This window comes from Gopherus evgoodei, chromosome 18 (assembly GCF_007399415.2).
Source record: "Gopherus evgoodei ecotype Sinaloan lineage chromosome 18, rGopEvg1_v1.p, whole genome shotgun sequence".
NCBI classification, from domain to species: Eukaryota; Metazoa; Chordata; order Testudines; family Testudinidae; genus Gopherus; species Gopherus evgoodei.
Window position 1 is genome coordinate 2,070,653 of NC_044339.1, and position 15,266 is coordinate 2,085,918.

The window sequence follows — 15,266 nt, forward strand, 5'->3', positions numbered from 1 at the left end:
AAGCTCTGATGACCTCGGTACCGTGGATCCCGGTCCCACGAGGGCCGTCGAATCCGGTGCCTGACAGCTCCCCAGTACGCACTGTGGTTGAGCCTGCTGTTCCCTTCACGCCGGAGATGTTACCAACGGTGAGGGCTCTCAGTGCCATGACAGAGTCAGTGCTGCCTGACCCGGGCACCGCCGGTACGGGTAATACAGTCTCTTCAGGGGACTGTCCCCTGTCAGCACAGCAGAGCGGCACCATTCATGATCACGGTCCCGCAGACACTCCAAGTCCTGTCGGCACGCCGGACACCACTGGCAGTCCCGGTACTGTTTTCCTCGGTACTGGTCACACTCGCTGCACCGGTCGGTATCCCGTTCGCCGACCCGCTATCGGCACCGTTCTGACCTCTGGCACCGGGGCAGGTACCTTGACTCCTGTAGCCCTTCTCCGAGCCTCGAGATCTCGGTCGACCTCCCGACACCGTTCTGGTTGCGGGTCTGGATCTCGTTCCAGGTACCGATACGCCTCCCGATGCCGGTCCCCGGTGCCGAGTTGGGCAAGGTCCGAGTGAGTCAGAGACTCTGCCTGTGCCTTCTTTTAGTACCTCCATGGCCGTCCGGACACGCATCCGTGTCATCCCATATGCACAGATTTTATGCTCAGGACCACGATCCTGATATGATGGCCAGCGGGCGCCAGCCCCGAAGCAGAAAGAGGCTTGGCGAATGAACAGGCTTGGCCGCCAGGTGTACTCTGCAGGGGCCCTGCAGCTCGTGGTAGCAAAGCAACAAGCCTTGCTTAGCTGCGATAATTATAGCACCTGAGTGAAGGAGTTTCTCCCTCAAAACTTCCACCTGGAGTTCGCTGCCGTCTTGGAGGACGGGGGGAAAGAAGGTTCCCAGAGCGTCCCTCCAGGCCTCGTTGGACGCAGCAGACTCTGCGGCCAGCACTCTGGCCTTGAGTGTCGCCGTGAGGTGCATTTCATGGCTTCAGGTTTTAAACCTCCGGCCGGAGCTGCGGTATGCCATTCAGGATTTACCCTTTGTTGGTAAAGGCATCTTCGCGGCAGAGACAGCCCCAGACTGCGAAGTCTGGTGGGCAATAGGGTCCTAATGCGTCTCAGCATGTATACGCCAGCGACAAAACGCAGGCCTTTCTGGCCCCAGCCGCCATACTCTGTGCCTAGCCAGAGGCAGAACTCTGGCAAACGGCAGGGCCAAGGTGGTCGCAGACGAACGTCAGGATCCCTGAAGAGCCAAAGTCAAGGTCCCTCGCAATTACCACTGGGACCAAAGACGGACCTTCCAAGGTTCACCTGAGGGCGGTGTACCAGTCGCAGGACGGGATCCCGATCCCGCTTTCTCCTGGCATGGCCCCAGTTACTTTCAGATCGCTGGGTCCTGCGCACGATGGAGCATAGGTACCACCTTTAATTTGCTCCAGCCCTGTCCCACTTCAGCGGACGAAAGGGGTAAGGGGTTTTACCCCCGTTATGCCCTAGTCCCCCACTCGAACACAGGTCTCAGACCTTCTTGGTCCTGCACGGACTCAACCGGGTTAGGATAAGGTTGGAGTTCTGCATGGTATCCCTGGGAATCATTATTCCATCCTTGCCTCCTGGGGGCTACGGTGCCGCCCTGGATATGAAGCACGCGTACTTTCGCAATGCCATCTTCCCTCCGCACGGGAGATGCCTCCGCTCTATAGCCGACTGTCAATACTCCCGGTTTACGGCCATAGTCGCCGCCTACCGTCGCTGAGGTCGGATATGCGTTTTTCCGTATCTGGACGATTCGCTTATCCACGGAGACTCTGAGACACAAACCACTCAGCACGTGGGCATCGCCATGGTCTTATTCACAGGTCAAGGCCTGCCGTTTATTATAGAGCAATCCACTCTGGTCCCCACGCAGAGGTTGGGCTCCCTAGGGGCTATCCTGGTCTCCTACCTAGCCGGAGCCTGCTTATCGCAACTGAGATTTTAGGCGATGGCAACAATCATCTGAGGTCTGAAGGCTTTCCCAACGACCTCAGCTCGTTCTTGTCTCAGTCTCCTGGGTCCATGGTTGCCCGCAAGTTTGTAACCAAACACGCCAAGCTCCGCCTCCGTCCTCTCCAAGTCCGGCTCACTGCCCCTGACGGCGGACGCCTCATCTCTCTGCTCGAGTGTTCATAGTCACCTCTGAGCTTAAGGCCTTTGGTCTTCTAGGGAGCTGGCATTCCTCCTCAATGCCCCAAAAATTGAGAGTAGTCCGCCTGGCATGCCAGGGGTTCCAGCGGCAGCTGCGAGGCCGTTGTATCTCGGTGTTTACAGCCAACACAACGACCAGGTGCTTCATAAGTATTCAGGGAGGACATAGTCCTCCCCCCCCCCTTTTTTGTCAGGAGGCCATCCATTTCCGGGTCTTTGGCATGGCCCACTCGATGGAGCTGGCGACGTCCTTTCTCCCAGGCGTTTGGAACGTCCTAACTCTTTGCCTCAGCAGGTCTTTCCTGCCTTACGAGTGATCACTCTGCCCCATGTGAGGCGTCCCGCTTTCCGGAAGTGGAGATGTTTCCTCACACAGACCTGTTCGCTCACCGCGAGAGCAGGAAATGCCAGATGTTCTGCTCCTTCCAAGATCTCTCCTCGGAATCGATCTTGGACGCATTCCTGATGCCGTGGAAAGGCCAACTGCATTATGCCTTCCCACTGTTCCCACTGGTTCATTAGGTCCTGCTCAGACTCCGCAGGGGCAGAGCGTGCATCATCATGATCACTCCAGAATGGTCCAGGCAGCGCTGACATACCACGTTACTCGGCCTGTCAGCCCAGACCTCATCACTCAGGGCAACGACAGGCTTCGTCACTCGGACCTGCAGCCTCTTCGCCTCACGGTGGCTGCTGCGTACCTGAGTCGGGGTGACAGGCAGCCTTCCACCTGGTCAACGTACCGGGCCAGGTGGAAGCGTTTCTTTTACAGCTGCAATACGCTCGATCTTGCTCCTGCTGAGGTCTCGATCCCCTCTGTTTGGCCTGCCTCTGGCCTTCAGCGGCAGGACCTGGCGGTATCAGCGCTGAGGATACACTCAGCAGCCATCTCTACCTTCCAGCAGGCTGAGATGGACGTTCAGTGTTCTCACGCTATGGGTTCGAGGTCCCTCAAGGGCTTGGAGCGCTTGCACCCTCGGGTGCGCCGCCCAGCCCCGACCTGGGTCCTCAACCTAGTCTTGGCCAGACGGGTCTCTGAGATCAGAGCTCTTACGGGTGTTCCGCCGTACACTAGGTTTCACAATGACAAGGTGCAGTTATGACCGCACCCGGCTTTCCTCCCTAAGGTGGTTTTGGCTTTTCATGTTACCCACAGTTCAACGCAATGGGCACAACCGTTGCACTCCTTGGACATCTGTGGAGTGCTCGCATTATATTGTGCTGACAGAACCATTTCCTAAGGTGCCCCAGCTCTATCCCGGTAGCGGGCCAAAGGGAGGGCTTGCTTGTTCTCCTCTCAGAGGATCTCATCTGGGGTGATGGCGGACATCCCCACTTGTTATGATTTGGCTCATATTTCCACAAGCCACATCAACGTGCATTCTACCAGGGCTCAGGCTTCATCTGCCGCCTTGCTGGCTCGTGTTTCTACCCACGAGATCTGTCGCGAAGCTCCATTGGTCCTCGGTCCATACCTTTGCTTCGCAGTATGCCCTGGTTCAGCAGTCAAGAGAGGCTGTAGCCTCTGGCTCAGCAGTTTTATTCTGCCACATTTCACTCCGACCCCACCGCCTTTGTAAGGCTTGGGATTCACCTAACTGGAATGGATATGAGCAATCACTTGAAGAAGAAAAGACGGTTACTCACCTTTGTAACTGTTGTTCTTCGAGATGTGTTGCTCATATCCATTCCACACCCGCCCTCCTTCCCCACTGTCGGAGTAGCCGGCAAGAAGGAACTGAGGAGCGGGTGGGCCGGCAGGAGTATATATGGAGCGCCATGGTGGCGCCACTCTAGGGGGCGACCTGCCGGCCCACTGAGTTGCTAGGGTAAAAGTTTTCCGACGAATGTGCACGCGCGGCGCGTACACCTAACTGGAATGGATATGAGCAACACATCTCGAAGAACAACAGTTACAAAGGTGAGTAACCGTCTTTTTTGTGACAAACGAAACAATTGGTTTTGAAATTTTTGGTGAATTGAAAAATTGGGGAAAAAATTGATTTTGAGTTAAATAAAATGTTTTGTTTTCTTTCAGTGTTGAGCTTTTTTCATTTTTTACATTAAAAAAGTTAAATTCCAAGGTAATTTCTAAACAAAAAGACATTCTGAATTGAAAAGTCAACGCATTTTAACGAAAACATGTCAGAACCAAGTGTTTTGACTTTTTCAGAATTTTTTTTTTAGTTTTTCCCCCTGACCGAAACAATTTGCCAAACCTGATCTGAAATCACAAAATATTTCTGTTTACCTGAATCTGCATTTTTGTCTGAAAAAACTTTTAGTCAACAATTTCCCCCCGGCTCTAAAGAGGAAGGACTCAGATCTGGGAGGAAGACAAGAGTCCTCCAGCTGGAGGGGGTGCCCACAGAGTGAAAGTCTGGGAAGGCATAAACTTCTTTGGGGAGCCTGACTTTTCTGGAGCCTCAAAACTAGGGTATTGAGCCTCATGGAGCATGAACCAACCTCTGCTCTGCCTTTTCTTTACCTAGTCACAGGGAAGAGGGCTCTTTATATGCCTGTGTGGACACTCTCAGAATTAATGTGGCCTTAATTCAGGTCAGTTTAATTCACAAAAAGAATTAAGGCCATTTTAATTATGAATGAGACTGTCCACACAGGGGGTTAATGCAGTGCAGCTAATCCACTTCTAATTCGCACCTTTAGTTAATTTGGATTAATTTTCCTGAGCATCCCTGTACAGATAAACCCTTAGAATATACCTAGACTCCATGTCAGCAATTTCTCCGCTACTGGGTAGCCAATCTGCAAGGTCCCTCCCATCAGCTGCTGGATAGAGGAGCAGTGATAATAATAATAGAGACCTTTGGAGCCTGGGTATTCACAGGCCTTATCTTCACTAGGAAAAGGGGTTGAGTTTAGTTTGGGACAGCTAACATGACCTAGCTAACCTAGATCTAAACTCGAGCACTTTTCCTTCCTAATGTAGATGCAGGGTAAATACATTTTAGCAGGCTGAGCTGTCACCTAGGCTGAGCTAGCTTGTGTTAGCTAAGCCAAACCAAACCGAAACTCAACCACTTTTCCTAGTGCAGACAAAGCCACCCTGCTTGTGCCCCAGCCCCAGGAGCAGTCGCTCTGTGGAGTAAGAACATCAGCTCTTTCCCATTTTGAAACCCAAACTATCTGATGTAGCTTTCAACTGTGTCAGATTGAAAAGCACATTTGAGAAGGGCTCTCCCCAGTACAGTCACTACTGGTGCAAGAGTCACCCTCTTCGAACAGCCTGTCTGCAGCATTTCCTCTTAACCATTCCTCATCCCCTTTCAAATCTGTTTTCTCCTTTGTCTCTTAATCTCTCTCCTTCGGCAACTCTGTAATTTGTATATTGTATATAACCCTGTTATAGAATGGTTCATAAACCCAGCCATTTAGATGCTGTGGCAAGTTCTGCCAAATTGTTAGTATACACATCCAGGGCAAATTCCAGTGCAGTTCATTACATTCAGCATCCTTAAATTCCCCTGTATTTCACGAAGATATGATATTCTCCTTCACTTGTCCTAAACTGTTATGTAACATTGCTCTACGCTGTTAAACAGCTGCAGCATCCCAGAGGTGGCTGCATTCCAATGGTGGGTGAAGTCATCCCTACAGATATAGACCAGCATTTTCAAAAGTGGCCATTGAGGTTTGGATGCTTCATTATTGGGGTGTCTCATTGTGATCCCTCCAAAACTGAGGCACCCGTAATTTCAGGGCTGCGTCCGAAAATGTTGGGCAAATGTTTGTAAAATGTTTTCAGATCCTTTGCACAGCGACAGTCAGAAATGGAAACATAATATTGGGATGCCAAAAGAGTGGGATAGAGAATAACACAGCAAATGTTATGCCATTCTATACATCCACTAGGAACAGTGTGTGCAGACCCCCTCTCAGCAAGATAGAGCAGGTCCAGAGGGGTTCAGAGATGGACACTGAAAATGGTTAGAGGCCTAGCGAGACTTCTACACAAAGACTGGGACTGTTTAGTTTAGAGAGAAGATGAATAAGCAGGGAGATGACATTGAATGGCCCAGATTCTCTCATTTACCATTTCTCATAATACAAAACCAACTCATTGGCAGGGAACACAGAAAAAAGCAACGTTTTACAAACTACATACTTAACCTGTGGAACTCACTGCCAGAAGATATCTCGGAGAGAGGGAGGATGATCAGGGCAGTAGCCTAGCCACTTGGGAGACCTGGCTTCAATTCTCTGCTCCCCATAGACTTCCTGTGTGACCTTAGACACGTTAGTTTAGCTTCTGTGTGTCTCATTTTCCCATGGGGAGAATAGCCCCTCCATAACTGTTGTGAGGATAAATGCACTAAAGATTAGGACGTTATCAGAGGCCAGAAAATACCTATGATAGACAGGCGAGGAGCTCAGCAGGGTTAAATAGGGAGTGGACATTTAAAAGGCTAGTCGAGAACTCCCCGTAGATAGGAAACATACATTCTTAGAAGGGCTAAAATTGCTCTCAGCCGGCGTGATTCATTCTAATTGGATTAGGCTGAAACCTATGGGCAGGTTATTCCTTAGTGCTCCACTAGGGAGTTTCTTGCACCTTGGTCTGAGAGGTGCTGGCTGCTCGCAGGCGGGATGCTGGATGAGGTGGACTCTGTTTTGGATTCTCCTTGGGATTCAGTCAGAGGGTTTCGTAGCTGGGCACCTGCTGCTGCTGCTGCCCCAGGGTGCGCTGCTCTGGGCTTAGGCCACCCTGCAGAACCCGCAGTGCCATACAGCCTGGACTGCAAACATGGCGCTGGAGCTGCCCCAGCGAGCTGTGAGGCAGCATTGTGAGGCCAGGGAGCAGCACATTCCTGGCAAAGCCATAACAGCACTGCACAGAAACTCCCCCGGGGCTCTTTGTGGGGCCCTCACAGCCCTGGCCAGCAGCCAAACTCCCGTGTGTTTAGTCTGGCAATGAGCACTTGACCATCATATCAGAAAGATGGAATTTGCTCATATTGAAGGTGGGGTCTCAAATACTCTGCGTTGCACAGGCTGCTGGCTGGGTGAGCGGCGGCTCCCGGAGCATGTATCACTTCTCACTAGTCATGTGGGTGCTGGAGGAGTGCTGGGGTGGGATTAGTTCAAAATCCCTCCCCCTCTACCCCCCTTGGCTGTCTGATCCAAAATTCACAAGTTTCAGGCTGTTCTTCATATTGTGGGTTTTTATCAAAGCAAATATTTCTGTGCTCTTTCCTGCTTTTAAAAGAATCAGTCAGCAGCCCTTTTGTCACTGTGTGCAACCCTATAATAACAAACCTGTGTGTACAGCCCAGCACTCATCAGCAACCCTACAATAACAAACCTGTGTGTACAGGCCCACCCGCTCATCGGCAACCCTACAATAACAAACCTGTGTGTACGGCCCAGCGTCATCCTCAACCCTACATAACAAACCTGTGTGTACGGCCCAGCGTTCATCCTCAACCCTACAATAACAAACCCTGTGTGTACAGCCCAGTGCTCATCGGCAACCCCACAATAACACAACCTGTGTGTACGGCCCAGCGCTCATCAGCAACCCTACAACTAACAAAACCTGTGTGTACGGCCCAGGTTCATCGGCACCCTACAATTAACAAACCTGGTGTACGGCCCAGCGCTCATCGGCAACCCTACAACTAACAAAACTGTGTGTACAGCCCAGCGCTCATCCAGCAACCCCACAATAAACAACCCTGTGTGTACGGCCCAGTGCTAATCAGCAACCCCACAATAACAAACCTGTGGTATGGCCCAGCATCATCGGCAACCCTACAATAACAAACCTGTGTGTATGGTCCAGCGCTCATCAGCAACCCTACAATCACAACAAGCCTGTGCAGCTCTATGTTAATTAGGGAGGTCCCAGCAATAACAATATAGTGTGCCCAGGCCAGTGCCTGCCAGCTACCCTACAATTATGAAGCAGCGTTTGCACATGATGCAGAGAAAACAAATCATCATATTGTACACAGAGGGCCTTTCATCCGCGGATCGAAATAGGTTGGAAGAAAATATCCCTGTGTCAATATCAGCTGCAATTCTTCTTGTAGAAAATGGATTTAGAAAAGCTGCAGATTTCTCCTCTCAGAGTTTCAGCTCACCAGCCCCGCTTCTGCCCCAACAACTCGCTCTGAGGGCTTGGCGCTGGGATCTCACTGAAGCCTGGTACAATCAGGGCTGGTGCAAGGATGTTTCACGCCCTAGGTGAAACTTCTACCTTGCACCCTCCCCCGTCCCCGAGTCCCCGCCCTGAGACACCCCTTGCACGGCAGCTCCCCCTCTCTGCCCTGAGGCGCCCCCCCCTGCAGCAGCTCCCCACCCTGAGGCACCCCCTAACGCCCCAGCTCACCCCTGCTCCGCCTCCACCCTGAGCACGCCGTCGCTGCTTCATTTCTCCTGCCTCCCAGGCTTCCAGGGCCAATCAGCTTAGGCGCCGGAAGCCTGGGAGGCGGGAGAAGTGAAACAGCCACTGTGGCTCAGGGAGGAGGCGGGGCAGGGGTGAGCTGGGGCAGGGAGTTCCCCTGCGTGCCACCCCCCCTACTTACTGCAGGCGGCCCTCCCTGTGCCCCGCTGCCCCAGCTCCCTCCGTCTAAATGCCGGCAGCGACCAGGGCGACTGAAGATCTGGCTGCCGCAGTCACTGCCGAAGAAAATGCCACCCCCCACTAGCATCCTGGGCGACCGTCTAGGTCGCCTAAATGGTTGCACCGGCCCTGGGTATAATATATCTCTGCTTCGATGAAACCCAATCCCATCCACAACCCTTGGTACATACTCAGGCTGGCTAGGGTGACCAAATAGCAACTGTGAAAAAACGGGACGGAGTAGAGGGTAATAGGCGCCTGTATAACAAAAAGTCCCAGAAAACGTGACTGTCCCTTTAAAAATGGGACATCAGCTCATCCTAAGGCTGGTTAGCCTGTCTTGCCTCCTGCACTAGCTCAAGCAGATATTTCTACCTGATCTGGAAACAGAACTTCTAGCCCCAGCACAGACAGAGTCGAAGAGGCTTTGAGATTCTGCCTGGGACACAAGATTTGGGCCTGTGGTGGAGTCAGTTGAACTTTTTCATTCCAAATTCTTTCTCAATGACCAATGGCCTTTTGCCGAAAGGAAACACTTGGGGGGGGGGGTTCAAAATTTTCCAATTTGCTGACAAAAATATGACCACTAAAAATTTTGTTATTTTTCCATTTTGTTTTATTTTTTTGTTTTGTGTCTGTGTGCGTTGTTTTCTTCCCCTTTCTCTCCCTCTTCCCCCCCTTTTTCAGCTTTGCCACTGAAAAAGAGAAAACAAGAGAAAGGCGGAGACCCCAAACGCTGGCAATTTTTCAGTTTTATTCTTGAGGAAAAATCAGGAAACAAAACATTTTCAAACATTTCCATGTAACCCAGTGTTGTGATTTTGTCACAAGTCTTGCAATACTTGGTGTTTTGCTGGGAACCCCACTCTTGCAGTTAGGTGTATGTATGAGGATCTCAGCTTTCGTTTCTTTAAAAAGTAAGTTTCTAGCCCGCCTGGTTGTACAGAAGAGTTTGAAAACATGACTCCCCCGAAGGCAAAGAAAAAGACTCCAACATGTATTATATTTTAAAATCTCCTGATTTTTAAGCCAGTTTTCTGATCTGGGGGGGCCTGGCTCATGGAATTTGAAAGCCTGGGTTCAGCAATAGTGTGAAATGGACTTACCACTTTTGTCAAACCTTTGTTGCATTATTTTGAACTAAGAATCTCTTCTCCTACAAGAATAACAACAAACAAGCAAACTAAGAGGCACTGATATCACAGGCTGAGGTTACTGATTCCAACCATGATTTATGCCCTGGTGTTCTGCCCCTTACTCATGGGGAAAAAAGCTCAGTCAAAATCCACAAAGCTCCCCCTTGTCTCCATTGAGTCCCTTCTGCAAACTCACCTCTGCAGCCAGAAAATCACCATCTGCAAATGGCAAACCAGGCCGCACTCTGTGACCGCTGCTCCTGATGGACTAAGCATGGCCCATGCAGCTAGCTGGAGTTACCGTGTTTGTTAATCCCCACCCTCTCCTTTGCTGTATCTGCCTGCTAAGCTTCACCTTGGGGCCAGGTGCACGTTTGTACAGCTCCAAGCACCAAGGAGCCCTGACCTCAGCTGAAACCTCTAGGCATACTGCAGTGTAACCCAGAGGGCTGGTCTGTGTGTGGGCTGCTCCTTCCTACATTTCAAACAGCTCCTTTCCTCTGCCCCATCCAGGTTAGTCTGGGGCTCTCAGCCCTGCGCTGGCTGAGATCTGACTTCCCAGTCATCAGGGAAGTCTCATGCCTAGCACAGGGGACTGGGAATCAGGCCTCCATTCCTGACTCCACCACAGGCCTGAGAGAAGTCTCTGTGCCTCAGTGTATGTCTACACTGCAGTGTGAGCCCAGGCTCAGACTCAATCCCAAATCCCACTTCTGTCTGCACACAGATCTCTCAGACTTGGGCTCAGACGCAGGGTCCTAGGACCCCATGGGGGGTTCCAAACCTGAGTCCGGCTGGGACCCAGGGTTCAAGCCCTATTATTTTGCACTGTGATACAGCCATGCTGGACTTGTTCCTGGAGAATGTGCCAACTCTATCCCACAATCCCATGGGCCGGTGTTCTTTGTCGTCTCTATCCCACAAGATGCCAGTCAACTCGCTTTGTTCAGATACAACTCGGTGTTTAACCGTGGAGCTGCAATGAGCATGAACCTCCGGCATTGCAATGGCCACTGACCAGCCCTTGTTTTCTGCCCCTTCCTCACAGGACAAATGTAGGACCACAAGACCAACAACTTCCAGGTGGCAGAAGCACAACCAGATTTTGGTGACTCTAGTGTGAGGCCAGCAAAACTAACCATTTGCCTTTAGTAAGTCCATGGAACGACAGCACCTACCTGCAAACCGCAAAGCGGCTGGTGGCGTTGGAAATTTCCCAAACCTGGATGTCAATGCAGGGAGCAGATTAAGCAGCTCAACACCAACCATCACAAAGCAAGGGACAAGATCCCCACCTCTGGGAATGTGCCGTCATCATGCATCTTTTATCAGGACTTTGCCTGGGTGCTGGGCACTGCAGAGAATGGGAAATGAAAATCACAATGGCTTGTTCCTAAGAAGTGCAGACCAGTGCGGGCTCTGGGGCAGGGCAGCTCCTGGGGCGTTCCACATAAGGCGCCTCTACTATTTCAGGCATTCCACATCTTGGAGGACACAAGGGTTTATTCCAAGCTGCCAGTGGCAAGCCAGCCGAAGTATTCAAATGTATGGTGATGACCAGCACATCTGTGAGTGGAGTGGGCTGGTCAGCTACCAAGGTGGCCCTGAAAAATATTCCCTTCCCCAAAACGTGACTGCCTATCTGGAGTTCCTGCTCTGGGAAAAGCTTACAGCTATCCGCACCTGGAATTAGGTCGAAAATTCATGAGGGAAACTACAGGATGCTACATTAACATCCATATGGGTTGGTGCCTCCCCATGGTGTCTGGTACAGCCCATTATGACTGTATGGAAACCCCCCGAACTCTGCTGGCGCTCCCCTTCCCCAACCCCATATTTCTGGGCTGCACTCAGCCCCCCAGTGTATTCCGGACAAGAGATTTTGCAATCTATGGAACAGATGGACTACACTGAACTGAACTGGACTACACTTGTAAATGGGCTGGACTCACCCCTGCGGCGCCTCCTGCTGGTCATCCTCGGGAATTAGCTCATTCCAGTGTCCAGAGCACCCTCTGCAGGCCGGTGATCCGCCTTCCAGCTACTGGCCCCCGTGTCCCTCCCAGGACCCCGGTGCCCCTTTAACTGGGTCTCCCTCTCCCAGGGGAACCCCCCACCCTACTAAACCCACTTTGCCTCAGTATTGGCTACTGCCCAGTCTCCATCTAGCCCCTGTTCACTGGGGCAGACTGCAGTGTCAGCCACTCATCATCGGCAAAGTGGTTTGGACCTGCTGCCTTTGCCTACCCCTGGACTTCCCCCTGCAACCCTCAGTACCTCTTGGCCTAATGCTAGGCCGCAGCCTGGGGCTTTCTAGGCAGGAGCTCACCAGCTCGTCCGCCTTTCCCCAGCCCTGCTTCACCCAGATACCCTGTGTCTAGCTCCCTGCAGCCAGGCCCTTCTCCCTCTACAGCCAGAGGGAGACTGTCTGGGCTTGTGGCTCATAGCCTCTTTATAGGGCTTTTAGAGCTGCAGCTTTTAAGCCCTTCTTGCCCCAGCCACAGCCCTCTCCTGGGCTGTTTGAAGCCCCAAAGGGCAGGAGCAGGTAATCACCCCACTACACCCCCCTTCCCCAGTTCACTGTTAGCAGGCGGCTTGTTACATTGTTGATGTAATTATGCCTGCTGAGAGTGCAATTAAATCTTTTGGCAGAGCTTCTGAGATCAGTTCCATAAGCCAAGGCAAAAAGGGGTGTGCAGGATCCCTAAGAGGAACAGTGGCGACACTAATTCCATTTAAGACAACATCACTTGGTGGGAATAGTGCACAGCCTGTCCTGGCATCATGATCTTTCCCAGTGCAGCCAGGTTGCCATTCATAAACCGGCCTCCGTGGTCCTCAAGGGCCTGTATACCAATGGAGTAGAACCCACTGCCATTTACATACTCCTGTGCCCCTTGAGCAGGGCAAACTCTGGGCACGAGTCCCGTCAATGGCCCTGGCCTAGTTTGGAAACCCCATTCTCTCAAAGCCAGCAGCTACCTCTGGAATATCTAATACTCGCCACTGTGGGGTAACCCATATGCTGGATACCCTCAGAAATCACCACCACCACTGTACCCACAGTTCAGTTTCCAGTCCCAGAGTGGTTGGCAATGGACCTGGAACAGTCTGAGGTAGCTTCAGAGGGCTATAGCAACCGGCGTCAGGACCAGCATGGCTGCCCTCATGCATGCATGTGTCGTGAAGATGGAGGGGCAGGGCAAGCTGCTCACAAAGCTCCACATATGTAGCTTTCTTCAGGCAAAAGTTCTGGACCCACTGCTGGTCATCTCAGGTCTGCATGACTCTGTGCTTGTGGTGCTGCTCCAGACATGCCCGTCTATGAAGGGGACATCAGCGGTTGTGCTAAGTCATGAGCAGCACCAGCCATTTCGAGTCTGCCGTGTCTGTGTCCTCCTCTGCTTGCTCCATCGTCAGCTCTGTCAGGTGCCTTCAGTGGGTCAGGTGGAGGCTCCTTGGGAGAAAGGTGTCCTGAGCAGGCGGGAGCTGGGGAGGATGGAGGAATAGTGGATCGAGCCAGGGAGGGGGCATCTACCATAGGGGCCTCATGGAAAGAGTCCCAGAAACGAGAGGAGGGTTCTGCTAACAGGGTCCCTTCGGGCATCCTCAGAAAAGGACCTACGGGTTACAATGGACGAGAAGCTGGATATGAGTCAACAGTGTGCCCTTATTGCCAAGAAGGCTAACAGCATTTTGGGCTGTATAAGTAGGGGCATTGCCAGCAGATCGAGGGACGTGATCATTCCCCTCTGTTCGACATTGGTGAGGCCTCATCTGGAGCTCTGTGTCCAGTTTTGGGCCCCACATTACAAGAAGGATGTGGAAAAATTGGAAAGAGTCCAGTGGAGGGCAACAAAAATGATTAAGGGGCTAGAGCACATGATTTATGAGGAGAGGCTGAGGGAACTGGGCTTGTTTAGTCTGCAGAAGAGAAGAATGAGGGGGGATTTGATAGCAGCCTTCAACTACCTGAAAGGGGGTTCCAAAGAGGATGGATCTGGATTGTTCTCAGTGGTACCTGATGTCAGAACAAGGAGTAATGGTCTCAAATTGCAGTGGGGGAGGTTTAGCTTGGATATTAGGAAAATCTTTTTCACTAGGAGGATGGTGAAGCACTGGAATGGGTTCCCTAGGGAGGTAGTGGAATCTCCTTCCTTAGAGGTTTTTAATGTTAGGCTTGACAAAGCCCTGGCTGGGATGATTTAATTGGGGATTGGTCCTGCTTTGAGCAGGAGGTTGGGCTAGATACCTCCTGAGGTCCTTTCCAACCCCTATATTCTATGATTCTATGATCCCTGGCTAAGCAGTGATGATCCCTTGCTAAAAGTGCAATGAAGTTGTGCCAGGGGATACAGACAGGGCCAGTGGCTTTGCTGGGGGCAGGACTGGGGCCAGGGTCTGTAGCACAGGTCTCATGGCTAAGCGGCGAGTGATGCATTTGTTTCACAGCCACATGCTCTCATGTCCCAACTTCAGCGATGTGGGAGCAGAACCATCTCCTGACCAGCTCAGTGCCATAATGCAGAGGGGCAGTTTCGCTGACAGAGCCCAGCACATTGCTCAGGACAGGCTCACCTGTCTCTTCACGTCCAGCCTCTGCTGCTTGTCATTCACAGTGCTGTTGATCAACACTGACATTATATGTGCTCCCGGGCACCTGCTGGGAACACACTCGACTCCCTCCCTCTTGGTTAGACTGTACAGTTACCCCAGTCCCACAGCCAGGCAGCCCCAGGGCCCAGTCTGGGATAAGCACGCAGGGTCCAAAGGCGCCCACTAAGCTGCTCTAGTTAGCACCTCTGAGGAGTCCAGGCAAGGCTCTGTAGGCTTGTGCTGAGCTGGTCCAGTGAAACCCTAGCCTGCCCCGTGCTTCCCTCAGCCAGCTTAGCACTGGCTTGGACCAAGAGCCCAGTTCTTCCCCTGGGGAATGTGCTGTCTCCAGCCAGCTGGGGAGGAGGAGGGGTACCCGACTTGCGCTTTCCCCTTGGTTTCCCAGCCATTACCACTTTCCCTCTAACTGAACCTGAGTCTGATCTGCAGATTACCCTCCCACACGTGTGCACAGTGCAGCTGGGGCCCAGGGTCCCCTCCCCTGTGAAAATGTCTGGGAATGGGGGAGTTGGTGCATATCCCCCACCCCGGTGCTGCCAGGGACAAGGTCCAGGATGAAGACAACGATCGACAGCTCCGCTCCTCTGGCCCAGTGGAATCTCAACAAGAGCAAAGCTTGTCTGTGTGGGAGGCAGACCCTTCTCCGGGGGCTGCTCTGACACTGCAGTGAACTCCCCCATCACACACCCTCCCCACCTTTCAGTCCAAGCAGGAGCAACAGAGGCACCCTAAAAGTGTGGGGAGGGGCCGCAG